The sequence below is a fragment of the Schistocerca nitens genome, chromosome 3, assembly GCF_023898315.1.
Source record: "Schistocerca nitens isolate TAMUIC-IGC-003100 chromosome 3, iqSchNite1.1, whole genome shotgun sequence".
NCBI classification, from domain to species: Eukaryota; Metazoa; Arthropoda; class Insecta; order Orthoptera; family Acrididae; genus Schistocerca; species Schistocerca nitens.
This window is the reverse complement of record NC_064616.1, coordinates 242,764,913-242,783,086: the sequence shown is the minus strand read 5'-3', so window position 1 is coordinate 242,783,086 and position 18,174 is coordinate 242,764,913. Positions and strand designations below refer to the sequence as shown.

At 44.7% G+C, this 18,174-nt stretch overlaps 1 pseudogene; it reads right to left on the bottom strand.

Moving 5' to 3' along the window:
• Positions 1-17,271: 17,271 nt before the first annotated feature.
• On the bottom strand, positions 17,272-17,388 carry LOC126250323 (5S ribosomal RNA; annotated as a pseudogene).
• Between the last annotated feature and the right edge of the window lie 786 nt (positions 17,389-18,174).

Below are 18,174 nucleotides of genomic sequence, written 5' to 3'. Positions count from 1 at the left end.
GTAGCCTCTTTAGGTTTGAGGCGCTGTGTCCTTACATGCAGTATTTATATCATCAACCTTCGATTTTTTTCACATGAAAATTGGGATTCAATATCTCATAGTGCATAGGCCAGTGTTAGAAACACACACTACAAAGTTTACTGATGCATCTGCCCTACAGAAGCTTATTATGAACTAAGAAATTAGCAAGCATAAACTACACACATTTAATGAAATATCTATAATAACACACAGAAGGCGGATACCATTGAACAGATTGAATCAGGCAAATTCCTCTGGAATAAGGTGTATACAAGAAGGTATTTAATCTCTAGAGCTCACGTAGCACATAAAATATATACGAACAGTTTTGTAAGCAAGTAGCAGTACACCAAAAGAGTGGAAAATAATGAAATGGTGACATGGCCATCAGTATACAGTACCTGATGGAAATAAATGTCTGTCACTGTCACGACATCCAATTTATATGCATCCGGCTTATTCACATTCCATAAGTGCACAGTTTTTTCCTGCCAAGAATAAACAATGCGACATACCACGATCCCTTTCGCACAGGCAGAGCGAATTAAATATACAGTCCATCCGTGTAGGGCGTTCCTTCACAGTCAGTGACAACTTCCTGCTTACTTGCAATGCTGACTCCAACCAGCTGTCGGTGTCACGTTTTTCCCGCAATGCACTCGCGCAGATAAACCCTTCTCTCTGTCAGGGAGACCACAAGCACCATCGATAAGCAGCGTGGTGAAGTTAGAATAACAGTTGCGGTGTTGCCAGCTTAGGGCAGAGTGCTGAACACGGCACATACTCTCCCCCGCTATACGGCAACCTGCCAAAGGCACTCCGGAATCAGCTCCGAGGACAGGGCTTCACACTGAGTTACATCCGCCTGGTTCTCCTTCCCTGTCAGGAGCTCCTTCAAACGGACGGTCACTGGTGTTAAAAAATATTAAATTACAATGAAATGAATACCTTTAGCTGCACACAGAAGTTTTATCGATGGGAATCTAAATGGTGCAATGTATGCTGATTTCCTACGTAATGTTCTACCAATGTTACTACAAGATGTTTCACTGCATGACAGAATGGCGATGTACTTCCAACATGATGGATGTCCGGCACATAGCTCGCGTGCGGTTGAAGCGGTATTGAATAGCATATTTGATGACAGATGGATTAGCCGTCGAAGCACCATACCATGGCCCGCACGTTCATCGGATCTGACGTCCCCGGATTTCTTTCTGTGGGGAATGTTGAAGGATATTTGCTGTCGTGATCCACCGACAACGCCTGACAACATGCGTCAGCGCATTGTCAATGCATGTGCGAACATTACGGAAGGCGAACTACTCGCTGTTGATAGGAATGTCGTTACACGTATTGCCAAATGTATTGAGGTTGACGGACATAATTTTGAGCATTTATTGCATTAATGTGGTATTTACAGGTAATCACGCTGTAACAGCATGCGTTCTCAGAAATGATAAGTTCACAAAGGTACATGTATCACACTGGAACAATCGAAATAAAATGTTCAAACGTACCTACGTTCTGTATTTTAATTTAAAAAACCTACCTGTTACCAACTGTTCGTCTAAAATTGTGAGCCATGTGTTGGTGAATATTACAGCGAAATCTATCACAAAGCGAATAAAGTGGCACAACTAAGACATTCATATTTCTCTACGTACTACACGAATATGTAATAAAAAATGGGGGTTCCTATTTAAAAAAAAAAAAAAACGCAGTTGATATCCGTTTGTCCTATGGCAGCGCCATCTAGCGGGCCAACCATAGCGCCATCTGGTTTCCCCCTTCAAGCTAGACAAGTTTCGTTTTTTGTAGTTTTTTTGTTTGACGCTTATTTCGTGAGATATTTGGCCCGGTCACGATCAATGGACCACCCTGTGTGAAGATGGTATCTGTTCTTTCGGACATGTCCGAAAGAACAGATATCATCTTCATATACATAAGCTGGAAATGTGGGTCTCACGGGAGGCTTGCCAGAGATAAGTGCCTGCAGACGCACTATACTCTGTCCTCGGTGGCTCAGATGGACGCCGGCACAGTAGCTCAGCGTGTACGGTCAGAGAGCTCGTTGGTCTCTGCAATAAAAAACTGAGAGGAAGGATAAACATACGAACTTGACCGGCTGTCATATGACTTCCGCAACGACCAAACACAACGATCTAAAACGAACAAAAATGCAAAAAAAAAAAAAGATGGATAGAGCGTCTGCCATGTAAGCAGGTGTTCCCGGGTTCGAGTCCCGGTCGGAGCACACATTTTCAGCTGTCCCCGTTGACTTACACTCCTGGAAATGGAAAAAAAGAACACATTGACACCGGTGTGTCAGACCCACCATACTTGCTCCGGGCACTGCGAGAGGGCTGTACAAGCAATGATCACACGCACGGCACAGCGGACACACCAGGAACCGCGGTGTTGGCCGTCGAATGGCGCTAGCTGCGCAGCATTTGTGCACCGCCGCCGTCAGTGTCAGCCAGTTTGCCGTGGCATACGGAGCTCCATCGCAGTCTTTAACACTGGTAGCATGCCGCGACAGCGTGGACGTGAACCGTATGTGCAGTTGACGGACTTTGAGCGAGGGCGTATAGTGGGCATGCGGGAGGCCGGGTGGACGTACCGCCGAATTGCTCAACACGTGGGGCGTGAGGTCTCCACAGTACATCGATGTTGTCGCCAGTGGTCGGCGGAAGGTGCACGTGCCCGTTGACCTGGGACCGGACCGCAGCGACGCACGGATGCACGCCAAGACCGTAGGATCCTACGCAGTGCCGTAGGGGACCGCACCGCCACTTCCCAGCAAATTAGGGACACTGTTGCTCCTGGGGTATCGGCGAGGACCATTCGCAACCGTCTCCATGAAGCTGGGCTACGGTCCCGCACACCGTTAGGCCGTCTTCCGCTCACGCCCCAACATCGTGCAGCCCGCCTCCAGTGGTGTCGCGACAGGCGTGAATGGAGGGAGGAATGGAGACGTGTCGTCTTCAGCGATGAGAGTCGCTTCTGCCTTGGTGCCAATGATGGTCGTATGCGTGTTTGGCGCCGTGCAGGTGAGCGCCACAATCAGGACTGCATACGACCGAGGCACACAGGGCCAACACCCGGCATCATGGTGTGGGGAGCGATCTCCTACACTGGCCGTACACCACTGGTGATCGTCGAGGGGACGCTGAATAGTGCACGGTAAATCCAAACCGTCATCGAACCCATCGTTCTACCATTCCTAGACCGGCAAGGGAACTTGCTGTTCCAACAGGACAATGCACGTCCGCGTGTATCCCGTGCCACCCAACGTGCTCTAGAAGGTGTAAGTCAACTACCCTGGCCAGCAAGATCTCCGGATCTGTCCCCCATTGAGCATGTTTGGGACTGGATGAAGCGTCGTCTCACGCGGTCTGCACGTCCAGCACGAACGCTGGTCCAACTGAGGCGCCAGGTGGAAATGGCATGGCAAGCCGTTCCACAGGACTACATCCAGCATCTCTACGATCGTCTCCATGGGAGAATAGCAGCCTGCATTGCTGCGAAAGGTGGATATACACTGTACTAGTGCCGACATTGTGCATGCTCTGTTGCCTGTGTCTATGTGCCTGTGGTTCTGTCAGTGTGATCATGTGATGTATCTGACCCCAGGAATGTGTCAATAAAGTTTCCCCTTCCTGGGACAATGAATTCACGGTGTTCTTATTTCAATTTCCAGGAGTGTATATCAACGTCTGTATCCAGCTAAGGGTATTCATTTCATTGTAATTTCATTCTAACGAGCTGCATGGCCACCGATGGTATCTGTTCTTTCGGACATGACCGAAAGAACAGATACCATCTTCATTTATATACAGGGTGATTCAAAAAGAATAACACAACTTTAGGAATTTAAAACTCTGCAACGACAAATGGCAGAGCTAAGCACTATTTGTCGGCGAATTAAGGGAGCTATAAAGTTTCATTTAGTTGTACATTTGTTCGCTTGAGGCGCTGTTGACTAGGCGTCAGCGTCAGTTGATGCTAAGATGGCGACCGCTCAACAGAAAGCTTTTTGTGTTATTGAGTACGGCAGAGGTGAATCGACGACAGTTGTTCAGCGTGCATTTCGAACGAAGTATGGTGTTAAACCTCCTGATAGGTGGTGTATTAAACGTTGGTATAAACAGTTTACAGAGAATGGGTGTTTGTGCAAAGGGAAAAGTTCTGGACGGCCGAGAACGAGTGATGAAAATGTAGCACGCATCCAGCAAGCATTTGTTCGCAGCCCAGGAAAATCGACTCGCAGAGCTAGCAGAGAGCTGCAAATTCCACAATCAACTGTATGGAGAGTCCTACGAAAAATGTTAGTTATGAAACCTGAACGTCAACTACCCGAGGCGATGGATCGGCCGCCAGGCAGCCCGTGACAGAGCACTTCATCACTGGCCTCCAAGAAGCCCTGATCTTACCCCCTGCGATTTTTTCTTATGGGGGTATGTTAAGGATATGGTGTTTCGGCCACCTCTCCCAGCCACCATTGATGATTTGAAACGAGAAATAACAGCAGCTATCCAAACTGTTACGCCTGATATGCTACAGAGAGTGTGGAACGAGTTGGAGTATCGGGTTGATATTGCTCGTGTGTCTGGAGGGGGCCATATTGAACATCTCTGAACTTGTTTTTGAGTGAAAAAAACCTTTTTAAATACTCTTTGTAATGATGTATAACAGAAGGTTATATTATGTTTCTTTCATTAAATACACATGTTTAAAGTTGTGGTATTCTTTTTGAATCACCCTGTATATTAAATTTTAATGGGTCCGTGGAATCTGGACAATTTTTTTTTTAGGTCTTTGACACCTTGCTCACTTCTTGGAAATTCTGACAAATAACGTGTCCCAAATTTGGAAGCTGTTGGCCGCCACCCTCATTGTACCTCGTGGCTTCCTATCTGTGAGCCATCTGGTTATTCCTCTTCGCTTTCCTCCACTGTGCAACCACCTGCTGACCTCTTTACCTTTCAGGCTCAAATGGCTCAAATGGCTCTGAGCACTATGGGACTCAACTTCTCAGGTCATTAGTCCCCTAGAACTTAGAACTAGTTAAACCGAACTAACCTAAGGACATCACACACATCCATGCCCGAGACAGGATTCGAACCTGCGACCGTAGCGGTCTCGCGGTTCCAGACTGCAGCGTCTAGAACCGCACGGCCACTTCGGCCGGCACCTTTCAGGCAATAGTTACTCAATGGACCATAATTTGCATAGCGGAGCTGCGATTTGGTAATCCAGCAGCGAGAGCATAGGTGTGGATTGGTGGCTCTTGTGCCAAACGGCTCCGAATGCCATGGTTAACTAAGAAAGTGAGCAAATACGTCCACTTTGGTATGGTTTAAGGGCAGATGGGAGACTTCTGTTAATAATTCCCACACATGAGGGATTCGCATGGCGTGGTGGCGATGTACCGTATTTCCACTCCAAGACATAACTGCTTGAATTGGTGTACCGTGAATACAGTCGCATTGTCGGGAAATATGGACTGTGAGGGGGAAGGAGTGCAATGGTGCCAGATATACCCTGCAATTTCTGAATGACGATTTGTGTCGTTGGCCCTCCTGTTGGTAACAACCAGCAAAACCTGATAAATGCATCAAGGCATTCACGCACACCAAAATTCACTTCTTGTCAATCTTATATGCATATAGAAGCCCAACAAAATCAGTGTAAATCTATTGGAAGGGCCTGTCCACTGTGTCGGAAGCTAAATAGCCAACTCTTGTATCCTGGCTGGGTTTGCTCATAACATACACCGCACAACTGCGTATTCCCGTTTGAATCTAATTATCCACCCACAGCCATTTGTCTGATTTCTTCCCTTGACTTTTACACCCACCGGTGGCTCACGAAAATGTCTGAACAGTAATGAAACAAGTTCCCTAGGCACAACTACCTTCAGATCAACCTTACTCTTCACCTTACAACAAACCACCTCTTATTTCATAGGGCTTAACATTCTCGCCTCCTAGGAGCCTTTCTTTAATTCTCTTAAGATGTTCAGCAGAGTCCTGAAATTCACTGTAAGTACAGAATCTTTGCGAGGACAGAGGCCACTATAGAATTCACACTATAATCCTTCTGTTGCCGTTCATCTCTTCTCCCTTTTCCTCTGCTCCAAACATTTACGCCAGACCATCAGAAATCATATTCTCAGAGCCTCGTCTATTATTCACTTCAAACTTGAATGTTAATATCCTGCTCACCCATCTGGCTATGCAGTCAGTCTTTTTGGGCCTCAACTACACCGAAATAAGTACATAGTTGTCCATTTCGAGGCTGAATTGCCTATGTAGCGCCTAAATTTATCCATACTGAACAATACAGCTGAAGCTTCTAACTCATAAATGTAATATCGTTTCTCTAAATGATTGAAATCTCTGGAACCTTAGGCAGTCGCCTTTTTGACGCCTTCCTGTTCTTGTAGCAGGAGTGTTCCCACTCCCATAGATGATGAATCTGTCTATAAGATAAATTTCTTATTGAACTCAGGCAAGGCTAGTACTGGCGTTGACTGCACAGCTTCCTTCAATGCTGCAAATGAATCTTTCTGGGTCGAACCCCCCACAAACAAGCATCCCTTCGTCTTGAGTCCGTTGAGGAGTGCTGCCTTCTCCGTGAATCCGCAAATAAATTTCCTGAAAAAGTTGGCCATCTCAACAAGTCTTGTCACTTCCTTCTCATTTCGTGACTGGTAATACTGTGTGATTGCGTCAGCTCTTTCCAGAGCGATGGAAATTCCTTCGCCGCAGACTATATGTCCTAAAAACTTTATGGTAGAACAAGCAAAAACCACCCTTTATAACGTAAGCCCTGCTCCTCAACTTACGAAAAACTTCTTTTTAGGTGTCGAACATGCTCATGAGCCGAGTTACTGTATGTACCAGATCATCAGGATAATGATAGAGAGAATGAAAATTGATATCAAAAAACACTACTCCATTAACTGCGGGAGAACGGCTGCGCCTGTAGCCAACCCAAATGGAACGTGGTTAAATTCAAATAGGTTTCAATTTGTCGTGTAGCTACATACTTCGATCCTTCATCTAACGTAATTTGATTGTATGCCTGATTAAGATCTAACGCGGTAAATATTTTGCTCCTTTTTCTTTTTTTTCTGAGTCATCAGTCTTCTGATTGGTTTGATGCGGCCCACAACAAATCCCTCTCCTGTGCCAAACTCTTCATCTCAGAGAAGCACTTGCGACCTGCGTCCTCAATTATTTGCTGGATGTTTTCCAATCTCTGCCTTCCTCTACAGTTTTTGCCCTCTACAGCTCCCTCTAGCACCATGGAGGTCTTTCCCTGATGTCTTAACAGATGTTCTATCATCCTGTACCTTTTTCTTTCTTGTTAGCGTTTTCCACATATTCCTTTCCCCCATATTCTGCGAAGAACCTCCTCATTTCTTATCTTATCAGTCCATCTAATTTTCAACAGTCGTCTGTAGTACCACATTCCAATTGCCTCTTATGTTCCGGTTTTCCCAGGGTCCATGTTTCACTACCATACAATGCTCTGCTCCAAACGTACATTCTGAGAAATTTCTTTCTCAAATTAAGGTCTATGTTTGATACTAGTAGACTTCTCTTGTCCAGGAATGCCCTTTTTGCCAGTGATAGCCTGCTTTTAATGCCCTCCTTGCTCCGTCCGTCATTGGTTATTTTGCTGCATAGGTAGTGGAATTCCTTAACTTCATCTACTTCGTGACCATAAATCCTGATGTTAAGTTTCTCTCTGTTCTCAATTCTGTTGCTTCTCATTACTTTCGTCTTTCTTCGATTTGCTCTCAATGTATACTCTGTACTCATCAGACTGTTCATTCCATTCAGGAGATCATGTAATTCCGAAGAGGAATTCTTTCACTCAGGATAGCAGTGTTATCAGTGAATCGTATCATTCCACCCCTGAATCTGTCTTTTACTTATATCATTGCTTCTTCAATGTACAGATTGAACAGTAAGGGCGAAACACTACGTCCCTGCCTTACACCCCTTTTAATCCGAGCACTTCGTTCTTGGTCGTCCATTCTTATTATTTCCTCTCGGCTCATGTAATATTGTACAGGGTGATTCAAAAAGAATAACACAACTTTAGGAATTTAAAACTCTGCAACGACAAAAGGCAGAGCTACGCACTATTTGTCGGCGAATTAAGGGAGCTATAAAGTTTCATTTAGTTGTACATTTGTTCGCTTGAGGCGCTGTTGACTAGGCGTCAGCGTCAGTTGATGCTAAGATGGCGACCGCTCAACAGAAAGCTTTTTGTGTTATTGAGTACGGCAGAGGTGAATCGACGACAGTTGTTCAGCGTGCATTTCGAACGAAGTATGGTGTTAAACCTCCTGATAGGTGGTGTATTAAACGTTGGTATAAACAGTTTACAGAGAATGGGTGTTTGTGCAAAGGGAAAAGTTCTGGACGGCCGAGAACGAGTGATGAAAATGTAGCACGCATCCAGCAAGCATTTGTTCGCAGCCCAGGAAAATCGACTCGCAGAGCTAGCAGAGAGCTGCAAATTCCACAATCAACTGTATGGAGAGTCCTACGAAAAATATTAGTTATGAAACCTGAACGTCAACTACCCGAGGCGATGGATCGGCCGCCAGGCAGCCCGTGACAGAGCACTTCATCACTGGCCTCCAAGAAGCCCTGATCTTACCCCCTGCGATTTTTTCTTATGGGGGTATGTTAAGGATATGGTGTTTCGGCCACCTCTCCCAGCCACCATTGATGATTTGAAACGAGAAATAACAGCAGCTATCCAAACTGTTACGCCTGATATGCTACAGAGAGTGTGGAACGAGTTGGAGTATCGGGTTGATATTGCTCGTGTGTCTGGAGGGGGCCATATTGAACATCTCTGAACTTGTTTTTGAGTGAAAAAAACCTTTTTAAATACTCTTTGTAATGATGTATAACAGAAGGTTATATTATGTTTCTTTCATTAAATACACATTTTTAAAGTTGTGGTATTCTTTTTGAATCACCCTGTATATTACCCGTCTTTCCCAATAGCTTACCCGTATTTTTCTCTGAATTTTGGACATCTTGCACCATTTTACATTGTCGAACGTTTTTTCCAGGTCCAAAAATCCTACGAACGTGTTTGTTAATCGCAATGCAGTCCTACCTCTCCGCTCGCCGCTGTGGCCGAGCGGTTCTAAGCGCTTAAGTCCGGAACCGCGCTGCTGCTACGGTCGCAGGTTCGAATCCTGCCTCGGGCATGGATGTGTGTGATGTCCTTAGGTTAGTTAGGTTTAAGCAGTTCTAAGTCTAGGGGACTGATGACCTCACATGTTAAGTCCCGTAGTGCTTAGAGCCATTTGAACCACCTCTGTGGTGTGATAATTCTCGCACGTTCAACTCTTGCAGTCTTCGGAGTTGTGTGGATGATATTTATACGAAAGGCAGATGGTATGTCGCCAGATTCATACATTCTACACATAAACGATAACAGTAGTTTTGTTGCCATTTCCTTCAATGACTTTAGAAATTCTGATGGAATGTTATCTATCTCTTCTGTCTGATTAAGTCCTCCAAAGTGCTCTGAAATTCTATATCTAATACTGTATCCCCTATCTCTTGTAAATCGACTCCTGTTTCTTCTTCTATCGCATCTGACAAATCTTTCCCCTCATAGAGGCATCCAGTCTACACTGTTACCACCTATCCGCTCTCTCCTCTGCATTTAACAGTGGTATTCCCGTTGCACTCTTAATGATACCACCCTTGCTTTTAATTTCACCGAATATTGTTTTGACTTACCTGTATGCTGAGTCATTCCTTTCGACGATCATTGCTTTTGCGATTTCTACACTTTTCATGCACCCATTTCGTCTTAGCTTCCCTGCAATTTCTATTTATTTCATTTCTCAGGGACTTCTATTTCTGTATTCCTGAATTTCCCTGAACATTTTTGTACTTTCATCTTTCATAGATCAACTGAAATATTTCTCCTCTTACACATGGTTTCTTCGCAGTTACTTTCTTTGTACATAAGTTTTTCTTTCCATATTCTGTGATTGCCCTTTTTAGAGATGTCCATTCCCCTTCAACTGCATTGTCTTCTGAACTACTCCTCATTGCTGCATCTATTGCAGAGAACTTCAAGCGTATGTCGTCATTCCTTAGTACCTCCGCATCCCACTTCTTTGCTCACTTAAACAATATAAAACATGAAGTCCAGCAGAGGTATATATCGTTATATCACCTTATTGAAGTCTCTATATTCCACAACTGTGCGTTATCCCCTGTGTGCCTTTAGCACCAAGAATATTGGTGCAGCTTATGGTGACTTGGATGATCGTACCACAATTTGTTGGAACATTTTCTCTGCGTGCTCCCTTAGTGCCTTCGTTCTAGGCAAGGTAACCTACATAGCCCATTTTTAATGACAATCTGAACCGTTAAATCTGTACGATATTCACTTAAATCCGTTGTCCCCAAATCTTTTGTTAACACATCTCGAAACTAGTTACATACAAGTTTAATCTTCTCCTTTAGGAAACCGTAGGTTACCTAACTGTTGAAAATCGATAGTGAGCCCCCCTGAATACGCATTTCAGTAGCCTGTTTATCATATGCCAAGTTGACCATCCGCTTCTGCCCATGCCGACAAAACTGAATATGAACTTGAGGCCTAAACTCGACCCGGCGGGGTCAGGGATTTTCTCTGCCTCGTGATGAGTGGGTGTTGTGTGCTGTCCTTAGGTTAGTTAGGTTTAAGTAGTTCTAAGTTCTATGGGACTGATGACCATAGATGTTATGTCCCATAGTGCTCAGAGCCATTTGAACCTAAACTCGAACTACAACTAGTTGCCTGCCTAATCCAGAATCAGTCATGTCTTACCAACAAAGTCCCATCACAAAATACATTCAGTAGTTAAATCTTCCACAAACCTCACGGCTATCTTCCAGAATTACTTGCCAATCGAAATCTTAACTTGTAAAATTCCTTTCACGATCATACTCAACCTATCTGCTGTGAGATATTCACCAGTAACAGACATCAATTTCCGCCAGCTACATACAGTCTTGTTGTTGATGTTGTGGTCTTCAGTCCAGAGACTGGTTTGATTAAGCTCTCCATGCTACTCTATCCTGTGCAAGCCTCTTCATCTCCCAATAACTACTGCAACCTACATCATTCTGAATCTGCTTAGTGTATTCGTCTCTTGGTCTCCCTCTATGATTTTTACCCTCCACGCTCCCCTCCAATACTAAATTAGTAATCCCTTGATGCCTCAGAACTTGTCCTACCAACTGATCCCTTCTTCTAGTCAAGTTGTGCCACAAATTTCTTTCCTCCCCAATTCTGTTTCGTATCTCATCATTAGTTACGTGATCTACCAATATAATCTTCAGCATTCTTCTGTAACACTGCATTTTGAAAGTTTCTATTCTCTTCTTGTCTAAACTGTTTATCGTCCATGTTTAACTTCCATACATGGCTATACTACATACAAATACTTTCATAGAGGACTTCCTGACACTTAAATCTATACTCGATGTTAACAAATTTTTCTTCTATATCCTCCCTTCTTCGACCATCATCAGTTATTTTGCTCACCAAATAGCAAAACTCATCTACTTTAATTGTCTCATTTCCTAATCAAATTCTCACAGCGTCACCTGGTTTAATTCTACTACAATCCATTATCCTCGTTTTGCTTTTGTTGACTTTGATCTTACATCCTCCTTTCAAGACACTGTCCATGCTCTTCCAGGTCGTTTGCTGTCTCTGACAGAATTACAATGTCATTGGCAAACCTCAAAGTTTTTACTTCTTCTCCATGGATTTTAATTCCTACTCCATATTTTTCTTTTGTTTCCTTTACTGGCCGAACGGTTCTAGGTGCTTCAGTTTAGAACTGCGTGACTGCTATGGTCGCAGGTTAGAATCCTGCCTCGGGCATGGATGTGTGTGATGTCCTCAGGTTAGTTAGTGCTTAGAGCTATTTGAACCATTCCCTCTCGTGGGCTCATGACCATATCAGTTGGACCCTAGATGAGTGGAAAACCTTGGCCTGCTCTGATGAGCCCCAATTTCATTTCGAAAGAGCTAATGGCAAGGATCGAATATGGTGCATACCCCATGAAGCGATGCAAGCAAGTCGTCAACAAGGCACTGTTGTAGCTGGTGGTAGCTTCATAATGGTTTGGGGTGTGTTTACATGGAATTGACTGGTTCTTCTGGTCCAACTGAAGCGGTTATTGACTGGAAATAATTATGTTCGGGTTATTGGAGACCATTTGCAGCCATTGATGGACTTCATGATCCCTAACAACGATGTCATGTCAAGGGGCGACAATTGTTCGCGACTGGTTTTAAGAGCATTCTGGATAATTCGAGTGAATGATTTGGCCATCCAGATTAACCAATATGAATTCTATGGAACATTTATAAGGCATAATCGAGAGGGCAGATCGTGCACAAAATCCTGCACTGCCTACACATTCGCAATTATGGATGGCTATAGATGCAGCATGGCTCGATATTTCTGCAGGGGACTCTGCACACCGTTAAGTGCAAAATTTTGTACATGGTGTTCTCAAACAGACAACCACTACGTGTTCCCATATTCACACAACGACTGAGTCAATTGCGATTGCAGTGGGGACTAGATCTTCAAGAGTTTCGTGCATGGACCAGCGGCAACGTTCTCCCGGTTGGACGAATCACATTCTTTCCAGTTGCACGAAACGTACAGAATGCCATAGACACAGGCTGGTGGGGGCAGTATTATGCTATGGGGAAAATTTCTCTGATCGAAGTATACCTTTATTCTTGATCTTGCCACAGAATACCTGTCCCCATCACGAGGCTATATTTGTGCTCCAATGGTTGAGAGATTGCAGGGCACTCTCACTTCTGATTTGGTGTAGGAAATACGATCTACAGCGATTTGACTTCATACATTGTGATGAGATGGTGGGCAGCAGTTTATGGTCTTGTTTGCGTGCTGTAGGGAAATAAATATGGTAAGCTTTACCTGCGTTCAAAGGAACAGGGTGCTGACTTAAACGACTGCAGCAAAAGCACGGCGTTCGTGGGGCGACAAAGGGCGTTTTTTCTGGAGAACGATGAAGAGCCATTTACAGACGGCCCCGTGCCACGGTCGTATTGTGCAAAACACATTAGCTTTGGTGCCAGACGTCCAGGTATATGGCCTAACGCCGAAAAGTCGCCGACAGCGCATTGTAGGCCTTGTTAGCGAGCAAGCGCCAAAAGAAATGTAAACGTTCTGCAAATGTCCATGGGATAGGAAAACTGGGACCCAGACGTGCAGACTCTGTTTCAAAACATCTTTTGTCAATGCGAGTTTATGGCCGTTCTTTGCAAACTTTGAAATGGACGTAACAGGGGAGATAATAAGCTGTTTATGGAGGGCTGTGCTTCCACCCTGTATTGTGTTAGCAAAAGACATGGCAAACGTGTGGGAAAGAGGCCGTGAAACTGAATTTTTTTCCATTTTCTGCCAATTAACTTTAAGTCTCTGATTGGTCAAATCGGTTTGCAGTGCAAAGACCATTCACTGAGCTTAGAATGCCGGGCTCCAGCTCGTGATTGGCTTGTGCGAAATTGGGGGAAGTCAAAAAAGAGAAATGTGCTTTTGGAACCGAGCTGAGGAGGCAACACAGAGAAAGGGAGATCTGGACTCTGTTACAAGTCTCTTGTACTGGTGCTTCGCTAGTGAAGAACTGCAGGTCTCTACCTAAACGGTGAGACTTGTGTCCTTTACTATGGCGCGACTTAGAGCCTGTGCCAGTCACCTTCTGAACCATCAGAGGTACTGCTTATATCATCACGGTCACAACGAGTGATGCGTGGGTGTACTTATTTGTCTTGAGTCGGCCATCTAAACATTTGACGTATTCCGACACGCACAGTCGTGGCACGGAATCAAATTGGTTTGGCAGACCAGCAAAAAGGGTCCACCTGCACACTGGAATCCGTCGGGATTTCAGAGGCTCTTAGGGAAGTACCTGCGTTCTGAACTAACCAAACGCGAGACCGCGTACTTGCATTTTTCGGGAACGCGCATTTAATAACAGATTGCCGCCGTCCATGACTTCAGTCGCCGAACGCATCGTAGTGTGGCACCTTGACCAGTAGGATGGTAAAGTATTCGCTGCTGCGAAGTAGGGCTATAATATCTATTTCTCAGCACCCTGTTCTTACGAACCATATTTTTCATTTTTTTTTTTTTTTTGTGAGGTAGAATATAGATGCTTGGTGGTGGCGTAGTTTGATGCCATAACCTGGATTCACGTGTATGAAGTGAGATAAAGCGAGTAGTGTTCTAGTTAGTGTAGTGTGTCGATCCCCAGCAGATCACTTTCGCCACCATAGGTCCCATTTTAGTAAGGCTTTTGTTAAATAAATAATTTTTGTATGATGTTTCTTTAATAATTTTGTTTTCTTGTCTTGTTTAAAATCAATAAATCGATTGTGAATTAGACTACAACTTCTCCCTGAGTTCTGATTAAGAGTTCCTTCGTATTTTTATGGCAGTCTAGATCAGAAACATAAGGAGTAGCTTTTTCATTTGGTGTCCACTGCGTGGATCTTTTACTTCATTAACAGTGTCCGTCTTTCTTGGTTTGAGGAGCATGTTAATGAACTCACACCGATGGCTTGGCCATCTAATTCATCTGATATGAACACGCTGGAACACATCCGGGACGCTATCGGGTGCCAGATCCGCTACCACAAACCACCGACATGTAACTTACAGAAATTAACTGTGACTTCAGCAAACATCTGCTGGCATGTACGTCTAGCAAATCATCATGGAACTATCTAACTCATGTCACTGCTGTATTGCGTACCAAAGGTGGATCAACACGATATTAAGTTTGTGGTCATAATTTTTTTGGCTCGTCAGTGAATTTTACACATCTCAAATGATGATTTTATTCTTTTTGCCGCGGGACCTATTTTCCTTAACAGAAGTGTTCGATGAACAGTTAGGCAAGGATATCCCTTGTCGATGATGCTGTTTGCAATAGCGCTCGAACCACTGATGCAGACTCTTAGACGGAATCTTACAGGCGCGGGACTCCGTGCGACTTCCTTCACGTGTCGTGCATATGCCGACGACTTGATGATACTCGTCCGGTCGCAGAATGAAGTTCGTTAGGTGGTTGCTCTTCTTACTACGTACGGGGTAGCGGCGGGTAGCAGGGTCAACATGAATAAAACCAAGATTATGTACATCGGACATGGGATGGACGCTCTGCACAGTCAATTTACGACGGTGGACATCTTGCGATGCTTAGGAGTATTATTCACCCGATCTCTATGACAATCAGCGGCGGCGAGCTACCGACTTCTGCTCCAGCACGTCCGACTGCCCATTTGCAACAATTCCCTACGAACCCACGACCTGCTCCAAAGGGTGGAATACACTAATGTTCATCTGGCCTCGCTACTGCCGCATCTGCCACAGGTACTGCCAATGTCACATGATATTACTGACAGGTTAATGGCGGCCTTAGGATACTATGTCAGCCAAGGGATGTTGTTTAAGGTGAAATACCAGACGTTAACTTTCCCACACTATTCTGGAGGACTTAATCTCACGAATGTGCGGAACAAGGCTCTGGCTCTAACCTGCGAGCAACGCTACGGACATGGGTCCAACGGCAACAAGCCGTCACGTTGGCGATCCTGAACGTGCTTCTTCCCCCGTCCTTTGAACCGCCGGTGGCGGTAGGCACATCACCTTCTTTTTCTCACGTTGCGCGATTCTTTGTTGATTTTAGTTATGCTCCGTTGCAAATACGTTCTACAAGAATCCCCACTACCTTTGAGATTTATTGATACTTGAGGCGGTATCATGGCATGAAACCGCGCGACCACTACGGTCGCAGGTTCGAATCCTGCCTCGGGCATGGATGTGTGTGATGTACTTAGGTTAGTTAGGTTTAAGTAGTTCTAAGTTCTAGGGGGCTGATGACCTCAGAAGTTAAGTCCCATAGTGCTCAGAGCCCTTTTAGCAACGCTCTCCTTCTTCCTTTTTTTTTCTTGAAAAAAAAAAAAAAGATCGATTGACGTGTTAGTACTTTAAAGCTATTAATGTGTGGAATAACAGCCCCCTTCGAGGGGACTTCGGTAAGCAAGCTGTAAATTATTATAGCAGGCCAAGCAACTTTTATGGAATGCTGCACTGCATATCAAACTGACACAGATACATGACGCTACTTTTCAACACAGTCTCTGTAAACAAAGAGCGGAACCTTCTACCAATCGTTGAAATCCTCGACGAATAAAATCCGCTCCTTGGTCATGGAGCCATTCGAGAACCGCTGTGTGAAAGAACTCATCGTTGGAATGTCTGCAATTAGTGCGTATCAGTTACTCTACTGACTGGGCATTGTCGTCTGTGATCGATGTCGGTAACTTTCATCTCGATCAGCATCACTCACGCCTGTGCAGCCTTGATCAAATTGTTGCCACCCTGCCGGCCGAAGTGGCCGTGCGGTTAAAGGCGCTGCAGTCTGGAACCGCAAGACCGCTACGGTCGCAGGTTCGAATCCTGCCTCGGGCATGGATGTTTGTGATGTCCGTAGGTTAGTTAGGTTTAACTAGTTCTAAGTTCTACTAATGACCTCAGAAGTTGAGTCCCATAGTGCTCAGAGCCATTTGAACCATTTTTTGTTGCCACCCTTTCACTACGGCTCGGCGCGACATTGCATTTGACCCATGTACCGCCAGAATTTCCCGATGAATCAATGTTCAGTTTAGAACTTTTGCCGTCAAGAATTGTACTGTCCCCCATGCTTCAACTTTCAAGTATATTCCCAGCTGCCGTGCCATTTCACTCGCAAGTTGCAATGTACCTGTTAACCGTACCGCAGCAGAACTGTCTCTGTAGGAAACCCAGAACATGTATTCTTTCATGAAAATGTACCACTATTGTTGTGCAGTGGTCTTAGCGTGGGACGACGAGATTGACTTACTTTTTGAAGTCCCCCCGTAATAACCTTAATTACGATATATATTAAAACTAAACTAAACCAAACTAAGCTTTGCCCGAACAGGCCTTGAAGGTCCAACGGCACCGACCTACAGCCCATAGGTACCACACAATGCGGATGTAGAAGAGCATGTGAGCAGCGCACTGCTCTCCTGGCAGCTGTCGGTTTTCTGGACTGGAGCCTCGACTACCCAATGAAGTAGCTCCTCAATTGGCCTCACAAGGGCTGAGTGCACCTCGCTTGCCAACAGCGTTCGGCAGACTGTATGGTCACCCATCCAATGCTAGCCCAGCCCGGCAGTGCTTAACTTCGGTGATCTGACGGGAACCGGTGTTACCACTGTGGCAAGGCCGTTGGCAATTACGTTGTGTACTCGTATTGATATAGGTGATGGGTGTCAACAAAAATTTTTTGTAGAAGATTTTATATGCATTTTTAAGTCAAAACTAGTTTTTAAAAGAAGTCTGTACCGAACTAGTCGAGGGAAATATTCACGATACACAAAGTCCTCCAATATCTTACATTCTAAGCGAAACATAGGGAATTGTTATATTGGGAGGCTTTCACATGGATGAATTACGGAGAACCAGCAAACCAAACGTATATGTTGTCTAACGACTCCTGAAACCTCGTGGTCGGAAGATGCAGGTTAAATTTTTAACCTTTGCTCCATCCTATGACGATTGGGAAATTATATAATGAGCTCAGATTTCCGCAAGCACTCAGCACCACAGCGGCATGTGAAATACTACACATGTTATCGCTGTCAAAGATTTCATTAATAAGACTGACAGTGGATACCCGCATCCTGGAGTATAATTATTGTAGGCCTTGAACTAAATTGGAAAAAAAACACTGACTAGCACGCGGCTCATTAAAAGAGTTTTGTAAGTAGTAAGACATCACGTACGTATCCAGCTGCATCACTGTTGACCGTCACGTTGCAAACCACATGTTGGCTGGTCAGGCGAATACCGTCCGTAAAATGAAATGCTCGGCATTAGGGCAATATATTACTGTCGAGGGGCATGAAAGAGAAGCAGTGGTTGGGAAGGGAGTGAGACAGGCTTATATTCTGTTCAAAAATGGCTCTGAGCACTATGGGACTTAACATCTGAGGTCATCAGTCCCCTCGAAGTTGGAA